At 42.4% G+C, this 17,247-nt stretch overlaps 1 long non-coding RNA gene across 1 annotated transcript; it reads right to left on the reverse strand.

Moving 5' to 3' along the window:
- Positions 1–1,189: 1,189 nt before the first annotated feature.
- Positions 1,190–6,092, reverse strand: LOC134159181 (uncharacterized). The gene is made up of 3 exons (XR_009963064.1): positions 5,970–6,092; positions 3,050–3,193; positions 1,190–1,293 (listed from the first exon to the last, which is right to left on the reverse strand). It is a non-coding gene; the product is annotated as an uncharacterized LOC134159181 (long non-coding RNA).
- Between the last annotated feature and the right edge of the window lie 11,155 nt (positions 6,093–17,247).

The following is a 17,247-nucleotide window of genomic DNA, read 5'->3' on the forward strand; positions in this document are numbered from 1 at the left end:
TACGCAACAGCTCTTCAGATGATCTGGGCTGCAGGCATGTTTGCGTGTTCATCAGCCAAGAGTGCTCACCAGTTCTTACAGCAATGCTAAAACTACCCATTGCTGTGCCAAAGAACACTTGTGCTGTGTCAGAACGTGCTCCGTTTTCCCAGAGGCTGGAGGCAACACAGGTAGTTTAATAAAGATATTGGGATGTATCTTTGGAGGCAGAGATTGGCCATTACTTGAGATCTGGGACTGGGCAGTTGTGGTAGTGTCTGTGACTGCACAGGGAAACAAAGCTCTAATGACTGATAAAAAAGATCATTTATGTTGTACACTGTCCTAATTTTTCTTGCACCCTCTGTGCACAGATTCTGGGACCAGTTTATCAGGCTCCGTTAAGCAGGCTTTTGCTGAACTAACATATCTAGAAACCTGACTTACCTTGAACGTTTTGCCATTTGCTTATCTGCTTTCACTAGTAATGGGATTCATGGTAACACTGAACTTGAGAAACCTACAAAGGATGTAATAGCAAATGTGGCTCCTGCTTCCATTTGCCAAGTCACTGCCCAGTTCAGTGCAAACATTTAGTTTTTCTTTCAGCTGAAGGTGAAAGAGTCTCTCTAGCAGTAATCCTGCAGAGCCCAGTGTACACACTTCATCTTCTGTGCTGGGCCTGCAAGGCCAGCTCAGTGACATTTGGCTCAGAGAACTCTTTCCGAGTGCATTTTAAAGTTCAACCTTGACTGTGAAGATTCTCCATCACAGCAGCATCTTCATTACTACCAATTTACAGAAGGGGGGAGAGAAGGGATGGCTCTGAGGTCAATTTGCATGGCGCTCTTGGCTTGCTGAATAAGCTGGGTTTTGAGATGGTGCTGATAATTTTGCTTGCATCCACCACAGAAAGGTTATTGAGCATTCGGTGAATCTCCTGGGGATCAGTTATAAAGAATGGTATTTACAGGAGGGTAAACCATAAATCTTCATGACCTTCCTGCAGTTAGCAGCATTTAAAATTGCATTATTCTTTTCTTCTCCTGTAGACAAGGCTTTGATAAAACTGTCAGTTAACTTGAATAATCCATGGACAACGGGGTCTTTGCTGGAGAAATGACTTAGCTGAATTTTAACTTGTTTGGTTTTACTTCTTGCCAAGTTTTTTTACTCGAAAGATTAAAGATGAATTTAATGCTTTGACAGATTCCCTGAGGAACGTTTACCTTGACAGGAGGCAAAAAAAGCCCCCCTTAGGTCTCCATTGTCTTCACTTCTGTTCTTCTTGTCAGATAGGGGATGACAACAGGACTGTGGAGAGTTGAACAAGGGAATCTCTGTCATTCAAAACCGTTGCATGTTTGATCCCTGCTGTCACGTTTTCATGAATTTCACATGCACAATGTGTGTATTCACTTGTTACAAATTAGCACCTGGTATTTCTCAGGCTACCAGAGATATCTTCCCTTTTAAATAATTGAAGTTTATGCTGTTTTGATTTTACTTTTTAGTTGTGTTTTATTCTCGGTGATTAATTAATAAGAAACTCTCAAATGTGCTCTTTTTCCTTGTTTTTCATTAGTCTCACTCAATGCCATAATTTCTTGTCGATTGAGTTTCACTGGCTTTTTAATACCTGTTATGAACAGGTCACATATCTTACTTAAATGTGTTTACTTACAGACCTTTCTTCTGTTGAGGCCATACAAAATTGTCCAGCATGAATACTTTCATTTTGTGTCTCTATTTAGGTCTAATTTATAAACAAGCTTTGTTAAACCAAACAAGTTAAGCTGATACTGCTTGTAGTGTGGAAGCATTTAGGTGGGTAAGAAGGAACTTCCACTATTCTTACTCATTTCTATTCCTGTACAGGAATATTTATGCCACTATAAAACACCTTTACACTGGTAAAATTGCATTCACATTTATGTTGCTAGGATGGTGTAGTTGTATCAGAGAACAGATGTAATTCTACTGGACAACCTCTTCTTGTAGGCAAATCTTCACTGCATATGGAGGACAGGTTGCCCTGTACAACTCCAGCTGCTGGAGTTGTGGAGGTCTTGAGAATGTGGATGTCTTATTTCAAGGCTTTGCTTTTGCAAGAGGTGCAACTGTTGTAAAAGTAAAAGGATGTAAGCACAACATACAGGTCTCCGTGCAAGTTACAGGCCATTTAAACATCTCTAAAAGGCAGCGTTACGATGTTAGGTGTTTTTTTTTAATGTAGTTTCTTCATGGTCTTACCCCTTTGATGTAGTAATTGGAGCTTGCATGATCAGAAAACTGAGTGCCAGAAGCAAAACTGGTCAGCTTGAGTGCAGAGCAAACATGAACACCAGGTGGGAGACTGGCATTGTTCTGTGTTTTATATATTTCCTTTTAAGAAACAAACACCAGTGCAGGAAACTTTCCAAATCATTCTTTGTCTAAAGCAGTAGTTTATGGCTGCAGTAGGCTGTGGGTGCTTGAGGACAGAGCACCCATGCAGGAAGTCATAGAATCATAGAACAGTTAGGGTTGGAAAGGACCTTAAGATCATTTAGTTCCAACCCCCCTGCCCATGGCAGTCATGTGTGATACCCTACCAAAGGAGACATTCATATTTTAAAAGGAAGAACAAGTGTCTGTGGCTTGGAATTAGACAGTTTTGTTCTTTTTAAATTATGCAGAGCAAAACCTGTCATAAATAACTGGTAATGTATAAACATCTACCATCTGGAACAAAGTTAATACATACATTCTTTGAAAGAAGCATGCATGTTGCTTCAAGGGTCTGGTTTGTGAAGCATTTAAGTACTTGCTTATGTCCTACTGAAGCCAAAGAGATACTGTAACTACAGATGGAGTCAAGCTTTTCCTATCAGCTTCTGCTCAGGTGTGATTTGCAAATGAAGTATTTTGGCTTGGGGGAAGACTTTCTGTGAAGAAGGTAGTGGTGACACATGACAGTCATTTATGGCTCTTGGGCACTGTGTGGGAAAGCATCGCATCACAACAATGGGGGAATTAACTGATGCTGACAATTGAGTAATTGGGAGGGTATGGCACAGCATGGATATACCTGGTAGTGCCTCAAAGTTCTTTGTGCCCTTTGCTTTAAAATTAAGAAGCAGATGGTTGTTTGGAGTTACTTGTTTCCACTTCCCTCCTCAGGTGCTTGTTTTCTGCTAACGGCAGCCATCTGCTTAGGACTGTTGACTTGAGCCTGTGGAAAATAAATACTGAATAGGTTTTGTTCTACTGTAAGTGACTTTTAAGCTTGGAGCATCATATTGAAGTATTACCATGCTCCTATCTGTGCCTGCTGCTGCTGTGACACAGGAATGTGTATTTAATACCCTAACTGTGTGGTTGGTAAGAACTAGTTCTGAAATATTAGTACATGACATTTTTTGCCTCTGTCTAAGGGGAGAGCCATACCCTGTAATGGGTGTCTCACTGTGCTGCTTTGTACAGTGCTGCTGGACTCCTCTTTACTTACACTTTTTACTCTAAAATTTATCTGCCAGTGTTCCTTTTACTTTCTGTGACCATCTGAAGGGAGATAGGAGTCACCTGAAAGTCCTTGCTATAGGTGAATGAAGGTACTATGTTGTATTTTGCTTGCAATCTGCTCATTTAAGCAAATACAGTACCATACAATATTCAGGCTCCAAAGGAAATGCCTCATTGTTTCCTTTAGTCTTCCAGATCCCTGAGGATCTTTTTCTCTTTCTCTTTTTACTTTTGTTGCTGTGCTCTGTGGTAGATGCCAGGCTCCTGGTAAAGCAAGTCAGACTGGTCTTTTTCATTGGTGATTTGCTTTCAGCTCTAAAATACACCAAATTCGGTTTTGAAATCCTACAGCATTGTGGGAACAATGTTATCCCAGTGCTGCACACCTCTGCTCTGCTCTGCTGTGTTTCGTGCCCAGGTTCCTGCTCTGCCAGGCTCTGTGCTGGTGCCGTGCTCCCTGGTTTGTGTCCACGGGTGCAGCTTGTGCTCTGAAGAGCAGGTTTTTGCAGGAATGGAAGCGTGAAATACGGTGGTGTGAGCAAATATATACAGATGTAAAGAATAAAGCTCAGAGCTTTAGAAACCAGCTCAAAACCTCGTTGGAAATGCAGCCAGTTGGGCTAGATGCATCTCCCAGGTGTAAAACTGTGGACTGCATTTCATCACTGCTGTAACCCGATTGTAGTGGCTGGCTGATATACCCAGAGATATCCTGGAACAGAAATCATGGGCATGAGGGTCCTGCATCTGCTTATACTAACAGGCACCACGACCTCATGTTTTTGCATGGCTGTAAACATGTGTATGAGGAGGTCGCTCCTGATTTTGCACAAAGTGCATGAATTAAATACTGAACATTTTAGTAACAGGGTCTGGCTCAGACAGAAACATTCCTTTGCCACCATCACACTCTCCCTTGTGTTGTAGATGGTGCAGCTTCTCCAAATGGAGGGCACCTGTAAAATAACGAGCACTGTTGTCCATCAATCCCTAGCAGCAGGTCAGGAGAGATGCGAGATCACTGCAATCAGCTAAAACCTTTGTGGAGATCATAATGGGGGTGGACTACAATAAATAAAAAATGAAGGCAGGTAGCACAGTGTAAAGGAACATGACTGAAGAGAGAGAAGCAGAATTTGACTGGGAAAGAGTTTAAGTAATGTCAGAATGGATGGAATTTGCAGGTAAGAAGTGCTCTTACCCATCAGAATTGCATTTTGATTCTTTTGTCTGCTGCTTTGTGCAGCTCTGCTACCTCTTCTAAAGAATTAAGGAAGTCTCCCCAAATAAGTATAGCTAATCCTTGCTTGCCTACTTAGTGTTGTCTTCTGGGTTTTCTCTTGTACAGCATCTTTTGAGAGGGCTGTGGCTGCTGTTGTAGTTCTTAATTCAGGCCTTCTAGGCTGGAGGAGGCAAAGAGTCCAAACACCAGTGAGTGACTGGGGAATTTCCTGAGCTTTTCTCCTGGCTCTGCACAGTGCTGGATAGTTCATTTTTTCAGCTTGGTGCCAGAGGTCCTGTGGTTACCTGCCTCTGAGAAAGTGAAGCAATGTTTGCGTGAGGCTTGTAAGGCGCTGAGTGATGCTAACAGTATTAGTTTGGGATTAGCTATTGCAGCACAACCGCTGTGGTGGCAGAGCTGCAGCTCAGGAAATGATCTCCTCCAAACCTGGAGAGCTATAAGCAGCAGAGGAAATGGGACATTATCTTGTGTTTATGACATTGCTGTACTCAAAACTTTGGGATGTCTGTTGCATCTGTAATAAGCAGGGCAGCGTGTATACATCAGGGCATAGGAAATGCTGTGTGAGGCCATGATGTTTGGTCTCAGATAGTGTTATTTTCCTTTTCTGTTGTTGAAAGTGCACTGTTGCTGGCAGTCCACAATGAAAACTTGTACCACATTTCCCTCTATCCCAGTAGACAAGGGGTGGTTTTGAAAGCTGAAGGTCCTTGCAGCAGTTGTGGAGTTTTTCAGCAGAGATTGAAGGTCGGACCATAACTTCAAGTATCCAGCTTGGATGTGCTGAAATCAACTCCATCCTACATCTGTTCTCCGAGACCAGTGCAACTTTGTACCATGACCATTTCTTATGGTTAGAAATCACCTGCACCGGTAGCAGATCTGACCAGTTGATGTTATTAACCTGAGGACTAACAACTCATTTGGCAAAAACTCACCAAAATAATGTTCCCAGCCTGTACACTCCTACTGCTATATTCCCCTTGTCCCTTGAAAGCAGGCTGAAAATCCACATACTTATTATAGCCACATTCCCCATTAATACAGAATTCAGAAAACAATACAACACTGCACAGGCAAAAAATGCACCCCCAAAGGTGCAAATGAATTTAAACAAATTAATCAGGTCAGAAGAATTAATTAGTGACTGATAAACAGATAAACTTCTTGGATGCTACTAGAGAGAGGAATGAAACTCTAGTCTGGGATTCATCTGAGACTGTCCTAGGTGAAAAGTGCTTACCAGAGAATTGTACCCAATGGATTGAACAGCGCAGGGCATGAGTTCTGTTCCTCTCCCTGTTTGTTCCTAGTTTGGCTTTGCTAAATGGAGCGAAATCCATTTTCCTTTTCCTTTCCTGTATTGCTGATCCACTGTTGCTAATTTTATTCTTCTGATTTGATTGCCAGGTTGCCTTGTGGAGGTGATTCCTGTGTCTGGTCACTCCAACAGCTGATCTCATGTTGCTGCACTCTTTGTAGTAAGATGAGCAACCAGACTGAGTTCATATATATTAATACACACACAAGTGTATATGTACACACTTTTTCCCGCCATGATGTTGAGCTCAGAAGTTTTTGGAGAGCCCAGGGATCCACCCCAAGTGGCTAGTTGGTCACATCCTCATCTGTTATACCAGATATGTTGTTTCTGTCAGCCTGACATTGTGGTGCCCTGTCCTAAAGGGATGTTCAGTTTTGAGTCTTGTCTTTTCTTGCTTGCCACATGGCTTGCAGTGCCCTTTTGGGAAGGGTGTTGTTTTTTGCAGGTTGTCCGTATGCGGTTTAACGTACTCTGTACCAGTACACTAGCTGAGAGCATTCATTTGTAAGATCAGTATTTTAAATACAAACCCATATATTCTGTGTTAACTCATTTACTTTGCGTATAAAATTTCTGCATATCTCTGAAATCCAGCAGGTTTCCAAGCCTCTTTTTGAAGGACTTCTTGGGCTGGCAGTTGTTTTGGTGCTGGAGGAGCTGAATTGTGAATTCACTGTGATGTGACACTGCAGCTAGCACAGGTCAATCTGTGGTGAGGACTCTTGGGGCAAGGTCCAAGCAGCATCCTTAGCTGTGAACCAGCTGCCCTGCGGGCAGGAGGAGAGGTTGTGCAGTCCTGCAGCCCCTCTGACTGCCTCAGCCCAGGGTCTGTGTACCCAGCAGGTCACATTGCAATGTTAGGATGGTGTTCTCCAGTGAAGAGATGACTACAGGACTTCAGTTGGCTCGGGGGAGAAAGGTTTTTCTGCACTGCAGAACCAATTATTTTGAGAGATGCTCTTGGGTGCAAAGGCATCCACATCCAAACTGCCTTGGAATGTGAGATTTTTTGAGTTGGCTGGTCCCTCCACCAGCTGGGGAAGCTGGAAAATGAGTGACTGTGGAGCAGGGCTTGACAGAGCCAAGACAGAAGCCCCTTGATCCCCTTCCCCTGTTAGGATACTTGGTTTGTTACTTTTCCAGAGGTAAGCTCTACATACGAGCTGCTCTTTGCTTTAAGTGGCTTAGGTATGCTGTGCAGCAGGGAGAGATGTAGCATATTAGCTTCAATTTCGTGGTATCAGTAAATGCTCATGCAGTATCTGCGGTACATTAATCCTGACCCATGAAGACTTGTACAAACAAAAATGAAGTTGAATCGAATAAGAAATAAGTTGGCAGGTTAATTTGTTCTGTTTTCTGAAAGAAGATGTTTTCTTTAATTCGATTGCCTCTGGAATGGAAAAGTCTTGTGATAAGAGCATACAAAGCACACTGAACTGTATTGCGCTCCAACTCCCATCCCGTGAATGTGGCAGCACAAAATATCACCCAAGGACAGATGCTACCTTATTGCAGTTGATACTTAAAATTGAATTTGCGTGTGTTCTGCTGTAGTCTATCTCGCTGGATGGGTTTCCTCTGGAAATGTCATTCTTCGGGGTCTGTCTCAGTAACATGTCTGCAGACAGATGTCAGTGCTGCCTTAGGAAGCTGCAGTGGGCATGTCTGGAAGTGCTTGGCAGTGGTTGGGATTGCAGAATGGGCTTTGGAGGAATTTGATCCTGCACTGCTTGATTTCTGCTTCAAGGGAAGGTTTATCCTCTATGATGTCTGCTTCATGGCATTTGGACTGTATGGTCTATCAGTTGATTTTCATGTTTAGAACAAAATCAACCAAACAAAATCCCAACAAACAACTGCAGAACAATGCAGGCTTTTACTGTATCTTATTAGCAGTGAGAAGTGAACTAACTGCTGGTGCCTGTGGGACCAGCCTTGATGATTTCTTAATATTTCTTGTTTTCTTCAAAGGTTAATCTCCTTTAGCTACCTTTTGATATCTGGCCCCTTTCCACAGGCACCTGCTTTTCTCATCTGGGTCTTCAGTAGTGACCTTATAACTCTGTAGACAAACATGGTCGTTGTTGATCTGTCAAGTCCAATATCCCTTTGCTTAAATGTTAGATGGATTTATGTTATTGCTTTGGGAGGCAATAATCCAGAAGGGAATTCATTTTACAGAGAGGTCTTCTGCCTTGCTGTTGGTTGGATGAATCACCTACCTAACATCATCCCAGTTGGTTTGCTTCTTCAGTTTTTCATACATCTATTTGTCTCTCACACCTAGACTAAGAAGCGAAGTCTGATCCTTCCATCTGAGATTTGTTAATCTTGCTTATCAGCCACTGAAGGAGTCTTTCCGACTTAGCAGTGCTATATTCACACCCCTGAGGCATTACCATGTAATGCTGTTGCAGGGAGGAGATAGCAGATGAAGGCTAGTTATCATTTGGACCTCGCTGTTTTTTTGTTTGCTTTAAACAGCAGTTTTAGAAGCCAGGAAAGTGAATAGTAGGGACTGCAAATAAGAGTTAACCCAGACAAAACCCACAAAACCCAAGTGCAACTGGCTGTGCTGGAGGTTTTAGGAAACTGCTGTATGTGTAGGACTGTGATCTCTGCTGTTCAGACCTCCAGAGTAGTGCCAGAAATGTAGATTAATGGCTCTACTAAACATTATCGCATGCTCTTCTTTCTAGGAGTGGGTAGAGTATACTGAGCTTAATGGAATGAAATCCATTTTAACAGAGGGCGACTGAAATGAAGTTTGTTAATGGAGTGGCATTTCATGATATCTTTTATGGCTGTTCAGTCTGTAAAAAGAGTATTTTCCAGCTGGCTGTTGGTCTGGCTTGACTAGAAGAGGAATACACATGCATCCAGTGTCCAGGGTTTGTGAGCTCTTTCCTGAGTTAACTGGGCCATGTGGGAACATTTCTCTGGAAGCAAGATGTGTTTGCTTAGGCTGCAGAACTGATGGACCCCTCATTCCTGACAGCTTGATGTCACCTTTGGCACCTTATTTAGCATCTCCTGCTCTTTCACAGTCTCCCTTTAAACATACCTTTTCAACATTTAGCTGAGGAACAGAAACATCTTCATGTGACTAAGAGTTGCTGTTTGCTGACCATGCATTCAGCTCAACTGTTACCCCTCCTGACCATTGAAAATAGCTATAAATAAATCAAAATCACAGGCACTTGAAGCACAGGCTGTTTCTTTCATGGGTATCCACATAGAGGTAAACCAGCCCAATGCAGCCCAGCTCCATAATGGAGCTGCTGTCCAGTGCAGGAATACAAATATTAACAAATGTAAAGAGGTGGCTTAGAGTGCTAGAAAAATCCGGAGTAGCTCGAGGTGAGGTTACTTCGTTCTACTGCAGATTTGCACAAAGATGAAGGGACCCAAGAAAACTGATGAGCTGTTTGTTTTCTGAAAGTGTTTACAGCTTTGGGCTCTTTGTCTTGTAAAACCTCAGAATGCTGTTGCCTTTGTATGTAACTCTTTATTCGTCATGTTGTTTACACAAACCCATTCTGTTCACAGATTATGTGCCCAGATTTAGCCCAGACAGGATGTGACACTTTTTTTTTTTTTTTGGAACTGTTATAAATGTAAAAGCATTGCATTAAGGATGTGTGCATTTATTTTCTCAGTAAATCTATTATCTCAAGATGCGTATTTGGTTAAGGAGGACAGGAGCAGGGTGCTGCTGAGTGCTTTGTACTTTGCAATGACTGGAGGCAGCTGGGCTTGTACCCTGAAAAACTTCCATGGATCTATTTCCAGTTGTTAAGGCAGCAGTGGAGGATGTGGGTGCCTCTGTATTATGACTGTTAAGAATGAATGTCAAGTGAACCAGCATATCTGCTCTTCCTTTTCTGTTTCCTTGCTTCTCTTCCTCATTTCCCCACATTAAAGGGAAAGTGCTGGAAGCTACTATCTACCTAAATGTAAATTATTAGAGACATCCAGTGGTCATTTAGCTGTGCTTTCTTTAGTATGCTTTGGGTATGAAGGATGCCATTGCAAATCGCTGCTATGGCAAGACCTTGCCAGTGTGAAGACACAAAGTAGTGTGGGTTTGCTCTATAGTACTCCAAAGTATCTCAGAAAGTTTATTCTGATACTCTCAGGGTACTTACTTCCTCAAGGCTGTTTAGAAGCTCCAGGCAGGTTTGTGTTGTGGTTTTTGGTGGTGGTAATTTTAAAGGGATTATTTTGCCTCTTCTGACCTGATTAGCAAGGTAACTTCAATGCAGTCATCTGTTAGAGATGGGACTCTATGAATCAGACAGATTGGAGGCCCGAGTTGACCTGGAAAACAATTTGTTGTGAATCCCCCGAAGGAATGTTAAAATTTCAGTAGTAAAAAAATTGCTTTCTGCTCACCTCTGCACGTTGTGAGCCATTAGGGACAGACTCATTGTGTAAGGAGAGTTTTGTGTTGTTAAAAATTCATCCTGCTAAATATTGCAAGGGAAGATACATTGATAAACTTGGAGCTTCTCAGTAGCCACAAGTACCCAAATTTTCCAGCTTTATGCCAAATTCAAATCCAAGGGGCTAAGATACGTTTTCCATATTTTTTGTTTTGTTTTTCCTAGCCTGTTATGGACAGCAGTTGGAACACTTGAAGTTACCCTGTTAACAGTAGCAGAACTTGGTCTCGTGAAAGTGTTTTGAAAGAAGCTGTATGCTGGGAAATAGTAGTTGATCTCCTCTCAAAATCTCAGCCCACCCTTTGGAAGCTCTCTCAGAAGGTTGCTTTCACTTTAAGCTGGAAATGCAAAGCAGCAGCTATGTCAGCACAGTGGGAACATCCTACTCTCAGCCTCAGTTACCTTCCAGCATGGCTTTTTCCCTGCCTAAATGGCTTGTCCCAGCTGCAGCACCAAAGGTAGAGAGCCCTTCCGACTTGACAAAAATACATGTATCAACTGGCATATAAAAATGCAGCAAGGAGGATTTATTCCATTATATTTTACCCTTGCTGGCAGAACAGCCATACAAGCAAAGTCAATGGCACTATCAATGTTTGCTGCATTTTGTTTACAGATGTTTGCTGGTTTATCCTCCTCTGCCAGATGCTTGTAAAAACCTATTACCATTAAAAAAACAACCCCAAACCAACATCAAATGGGTTTTTCAATATTAAAAGAAACTTCAGAGCCATTCCTTTAACTGAAGTTCTTAAAGAATCTGTTTAGATGGCACAATGAATTTTGAGAGAGATTAATATGGCACTGAGGGCAGAGCTGAAGTAAGGTTTGTATTTCTGCATGCTGCAGTACTGGAGGGATATTAGAGAAATAAATAAAACCAGTGGTGGTCATTGTAATTGGGAGGAGGTTAAAAATGGAGCTCTTTGAAAAAGTTTGAAAAGTATATTATTTCTGTTAAAATAAAAGCAGGTGCTTAATGGAATAAGGAGCTAGGAAAGCAGGAACTCAAGGACCTGAAGGAAAATGACTTTTCAGGGACTGCATGAAGCAAGCTTTCAAAGTGGTATCTAAAGTGGCAGACATATCTCTGTTGGCTGTGACTTGTGCCGCAGTCAGGACAGAGGAGTGGCCTGGACTGAGATTACCTAAGAACTAGGACTTGTGTGATTGCAGTTCACCTCTCCCACTGTTAGGAAGGGACATACCAATATGTAAGCCAAAAACTTTCTTCCTGGGATGCCATGTGTGACACGTGAAGGCAGATTGACTCTACAGCATGAGTGCAGTCCCTTCCTGATGCCTTTTTTCAGCCCTCATCGCACAGGTCTGATGGGGACTGAGAGCTGAGAGTTAAAAATGACCAAAAATCCTGGGGAGAAAATGGAGCAAAGAAAGCCGGTTAAATACAGCCAGTGCAGGGCCAGGCATGTGGCTGCACTCCCTTCTTCCCAAACCCAGTGTGCTCTCCTCTGCACCTCCATCAGGAACTGCATCTGCTTGGCTTTGTGGGGATTTTGCACAAGAAGGAGGGATAGGGTTGGGATCCTGGGGCCCTTCTGAGCTGGGATGCCTCTGGAGTGTCCTGCTTAACATGGGTGAAGACTGGGGTCAGGACTGACCTTAGCTCAAAGCACATCTGGAGTGGGGCACCAAATCAGAGCCCTCTTGAGTGGGAAACCGCTTGAGGAAAAGGAAAGCAGAACAACAGCTGGTTTAGTGGGTGGATTTTCTTTGCTCCTGAGCTGCCCAAGCCATCCCTGCCGTAAGGTACACAGCTGTTTCCCAGTTGTGCTCCTGAAAACAGCCATTGTCTATTTGGAAGCGTACTTTTTTGGGTATTAAGCCAGTTTGTTGCTTTCACAAGGAGGGATTTACTTCAAAGGTCAAACACGTGCTTGTCTCGTGTGCAGCCTCACTTATGGTCCAACTCAGCCTCACAGCAGCAGCAGGCAGAGCCTGCCTCCTACATCTCCTTTCTGGGCCATGGGGTGTCCTGGGAATCATAGCTTTTATTTTGACTTCCCTGTGTTTTGATTTGAGTTCACTGAAATATAAATACAATTAGAGTTAGCAGAATACCTCTGACTTAGATTTTTGCCCTCTCATTTATGCTCCAGGCATTATGCTTTAGGCAGCAGCTAAAACGGGATCTAAACCATGAAAAAGCCTACAGGCCCTGACTGAAAACTCTGTTTCATGTTTAAAGGGAAAGGTTGAGTTGTCAGTGCTTTGTAGTGATGCCTACTCAGCAGGAATGGTACACTGAAACTTGCAGCGGGTTTGGATCCTGTTCTCTTATCCATAAAGAAAGCGAAGGGATTGAGGTCCAATTTGAACTGAAGGAGTGAAATTGTGGAATGCAGAGTAATTTGTACCTGGAGACTTGAAAAAGATCTGTTTTGTTTTGTTTTCTTTACATGACTTCAAAAACCCAGCAGACTCATCTATAAAAATTTCAGTTTAGAACTTTCACATGCAATTCCAGAGCTTTGCAGATGTAAGCATTTTTGTATAGTTTGGGGCTTGTGTTGTCTCTGGGTACAAATTAAGTTGTAAAAGCATATAACAAGTTCCTAGAAGAAAAGCTGCTGCTTTTCCAGTGCTGTGCTGTCACTGCACGTGGTTCCATGATATTTACAAAGCATGGTTTAAGCAGAGATGTCTCAGTTTTACTCGCTCAGCCTCTGCTGTTTTTACAGTTGTATGATTCAGGGTATAATTTTCTTATTCAGCCCAATTTGCATTGCTGCTATCTTTTTTTACAGCTCTCTATTTCAAGCTATGCCCACTCACTGCATTAGCCTGTAAATGCAGACATCAGCTACTGGAACTTCCCAGAGACTGATTTTATGGAACTTAACTGGAAATAAATGATACCAATAAAACCTTTTTCTTACTTTGCCTTGACAAACTGCATGCAAAGTCTGCCATGCATCTTATGATGGGTTCTCCTTTAGTCTGCAAGTGGTCCCATTTTCCTAGGAAGAAGGGAAGAGTGGAGCACTGTTCATGATGTGTAGGGATATAGCAGAATCTGCAGCCCTGTAATAAGGGTCTATTGCTCTCAACTGGAGTCATAAACTCTTCTGCTTTTTGTTCAATTACCAGTAGTTGCCATCATTTGAAAGGTGGTGGCAGAGCTCTTGATGAACCAAACTGCTTAGAAAAATGAGAGAGAAAATAGCTTTTTCCTGTTTCTTATTTCTAGTGGGAGAGTATGAAGAAGAATCAGCATCCAGCACTGCTGAGCATAGGAGGTCTCTGACCTTGGTGGAGTTAGTGTTTGAACCAAACAGTTCCCATGAGCTCTTTAGGAATTAGTTACACAGGAAATATGTAGAGAGAGTATTATAAAAGATACTACCTAATGAAAAGGAGTCTTATGAATATGAGCAATTGGAAACCTTTTAATGGGGAATGATGCTATCTGAAAGCAGTGGGGTGGGGAGGTAAATGTTAGCAACCCTCTGAATGTGGCAGATGCTAGGAGAAGTTATAGAGGAAGTGATAGGTTTACATAGACTGGGTAGTGCTGGAAAATCAAACTGTTTTGGGCACACAAACTCTTCCTCAGGAAAGGAAATCCATTTCTGTAATACAATCTTTTCCATTTGCTTGTATATTAGCTGATTATGCACTTTGCTTTTACATTATTTTATTTGCTTTTTCTCAGACCAAAGATTATCCCACCTTTCTGTCTCAGATATCATCAGAATACTTTTATTTGTCCTTGAGAAACAGAATTGCTGTTATTGATATAGTAGTAGCTGTGTTCACAGGGGTAATGAAATAGCAGAAAAGCTCCAGTATGCTGAGATAGAGAAATGTGATACATGGGAAAATAGTAAAAGTATGGTGACATGCTTTTAGGAAAGAGCATGACAAGAAGTTGGGGTTTAGTTATGGATTTGCAGTGATTTCCTTGAGATGTTTCTCATGTAGTCTCTGCATTAGAGTATTTCTTTGTTATTGCCATTTGCCTGTAAGAAATTCAAAGATAAAATGTTCTTAAGGTTGTTGTTTCCTAAAAAAGCATGAAGTAGCTGGACCATCAGTGTAGTTATGAACAACAATGTTCCTGATGTAGTGAAGCCCTTTAGAAGTCTGATTGCTGGACAAGCTCCATTGTTTCTAGGTACATTTTTCTCCTTGTGCCTGGTAAATTTGGCTTAGAGTGAATACTGCAATCAGGTCCCTCTCTAACACAGAGGCAGATGCAAAACAAATAAAATTGGGATGATAGCTTACTCAAGAATCCTTTAATATTGGTGGAAATTCCTCATTGACTTCAAAGGGGTAAATTCTGCAGGGGTAGCAAGTGTTCATGGGGTCAAACCCCAGGATGTGTTCACAGCCTGGATTTCAGATCTGATGGAGGTGCTGTCCCACAGCTGAGGCACGTTCCCTGCAGTTTCTGAGCACATCTGGTGAGTGTCCCATGGGAGCTGGCACAGCACAACCCCAACTCTACAGCAGTGCTAGTACCCATTGCTACTCGATCATTGTCCCATGTGTCTGTTTTCTGTTGTCTAAGCCTGTTTCCCTTTAAAGGTTGGCTTTAAATACTGCTAGCTTGAAATGTAAGACATAGACCTGAAATCAATTCTGCTGTAGTACCTTTCTAATCAGCTGGCCTCTGGCTTGCATCTCTCAATAGCTGCAGGGATTTTGTGGTGTGGCAGGTCTCCAAGTGGGCTTGTGCCTTTCAGCAGAGCACATGTCCATGGAGGGAGAACACCTGCTGATTAATCTCCAGTGTCCTTCTCAAAATTGGCTTCTTCCATCACAGCTCACTTGTGCCTGCCACTGAGTACATGAAAATAGTCTTGTTAGACACATGAGAGGGCCTGCATGGGCAACACGCTGAATTTATCTTTTCAGCACAGAAATATGTGATATTATCAAGGTCAGTCCTATTTACATCCTACTGCTCCATCATTTCTGCAATCCTGGATTAGGCTAAATAATCTAATGCACACAGGTGTGTATTGCCGGGTCAGAGAGGAAAGCTGAAGTGCTGAGAATCCTCTTTTCTGAAAGTGTCAAGAAAACTGATAGCTTTAAACTTTGCTTTCTCAATTTTAGATCCTGCATTGGGGCATCTTGATCAAAGTGATCAAGTGATCCTAGTATCAGAGATTAGCCCTTAGATATCCATTTAGGAGGTTCCTGTGCCTTCTAAAGTGGGGGATTCATACCAAGGAACGTAAATCTGTTCCTTTCATGGACCTGTCTCATCAGCTTCCACCTGGACTAAATTGCCTTCTCTGCTTGCATTAGGTAAAAGTCCAGAGCATGTTTGTATGGCTCACAAAATGCTAAGGCTTTGAAATGTACAGGTTAAAATCAATTATAAAGCTGTTGTCTTAAGAATGACTTATTCAATGGTTATAGCAACTCATTGGCAACTATTGCAGGTGCATCCACTTGCAGCATAGGCTGTTTGAAATCCAAATGACTGTTGGGTCTGTTTGGGTGAGTTGCGGCAAAACATGTGATCCTGAAGATGAAATCAGTGCTGGGCTGTTGACAGGCTGTGACTCTGTGGCAGTGTAAATGGACATTGAATGGCAGGGACAGCATGGCTGTGACAAACACCCCACCGTGGCTTCAAAACGCTCGTGAGGATTCCTGAAAGTTTGTCTCTGACATAAAATAGAGTGGACTGAGGGCACCATGCATGAAGTAGATTCAGCTGACAGTGTTGTCCAAAATACCCTTATCAGCAGTTTGGTGTTTTACCAAACAAATCATACTTAATAAGTTTTGCCACAGCTTATTCTTGCTTACATGGTCCCTTTGTTGGCTTTTCCTCTTGAGCAATGGTGATGCCTCAAAATGAGCTGAATTACTATTGCTTTACAACATTAGCAGCCATCCCACTTCTGCAGGAAAATTCTGGTTTGCAAATTGCTTAATCTGAAACCAGAGTGCAGGGAAAGTCCTTGCAATCACAGAGTGGGTCATGTAGGGGCCCTCAGCTGCTCATTTAGGGAGAAATAAGTAGCAGGTTCCAGAAACGCTCAGCAGGGAGAAACTTGTTTGTGGGAGGAAGTTAGTCTAGACCAGCACATCTGTGCTTATTGCTCACCCACTTTTACATAAAAACAAGCCCAAATTGGAACTGGTGCTCCCAAAAGCTGCTCAAAACTGTAGATGTTCAAGTCCTGTGTATTCTTGCTTTTGAAAATGCATTCATTTGTGCCAGTTGGGAAGAAACTCCTAAGGAAGCTGTTGGGCTGATGCTCAGGCTGTTGCTGAAGCAATGGGATTTTTGTAGCACAAAGTGATGCAAGAAAGAATTCACAGCAAGGAGAAGGCTGTGTGCTCAGGGTTCAGCTCATTGTGCCTTAGTTCATTTTCTTTCTCTGCAGTCTTTGGTTTCACATAGGTTTCAGTGAGGCTGTTGCAGGGAACCCTCTGCACCACTTTACCAGCTTTTTGTTGTACAAATGTTGGGGCATAGGTGCTCTCAGTCTCTTAGCTGAAGGGATAGAGAAGTCCCAGGCCAACCAGAGGGATTTTTATCCTCACCTATTTGGGATTTCTCTCTTTATTGCCTTCTTATCATATCTTTCTTTTCCTGATGGCATTCCCTGCTTGTCAGTGTTTAGACTGGGGACTGAAGCACGTCTCTGTGGGTCAGACATATCTTCTGATTTTGCCAGCATTGGTATTGTGCCTTTTGCTAGTATAAAGTCTGTCTCTGTATCTGCTAGGCTGTAGGACAGAAACTATATTCAAAA

The sequence above is a fragment of the Pezoporus occidentalis genome, unplaced genomic scaffold (assembly GCF_034315485.1).
Source record: "Pezoporus occidentalis ecotype Australia unplaced genomic scaffold, CSIRO_AGI_Poc_V1 ctg142, whole genome shotgun sequence".
Lineage (NCBI taxonomy): Eukaryota > Metazoa > Chordata > Aves > Psittaciformes > Psittacidae > Pezoporus > Pezoporus occidentalis.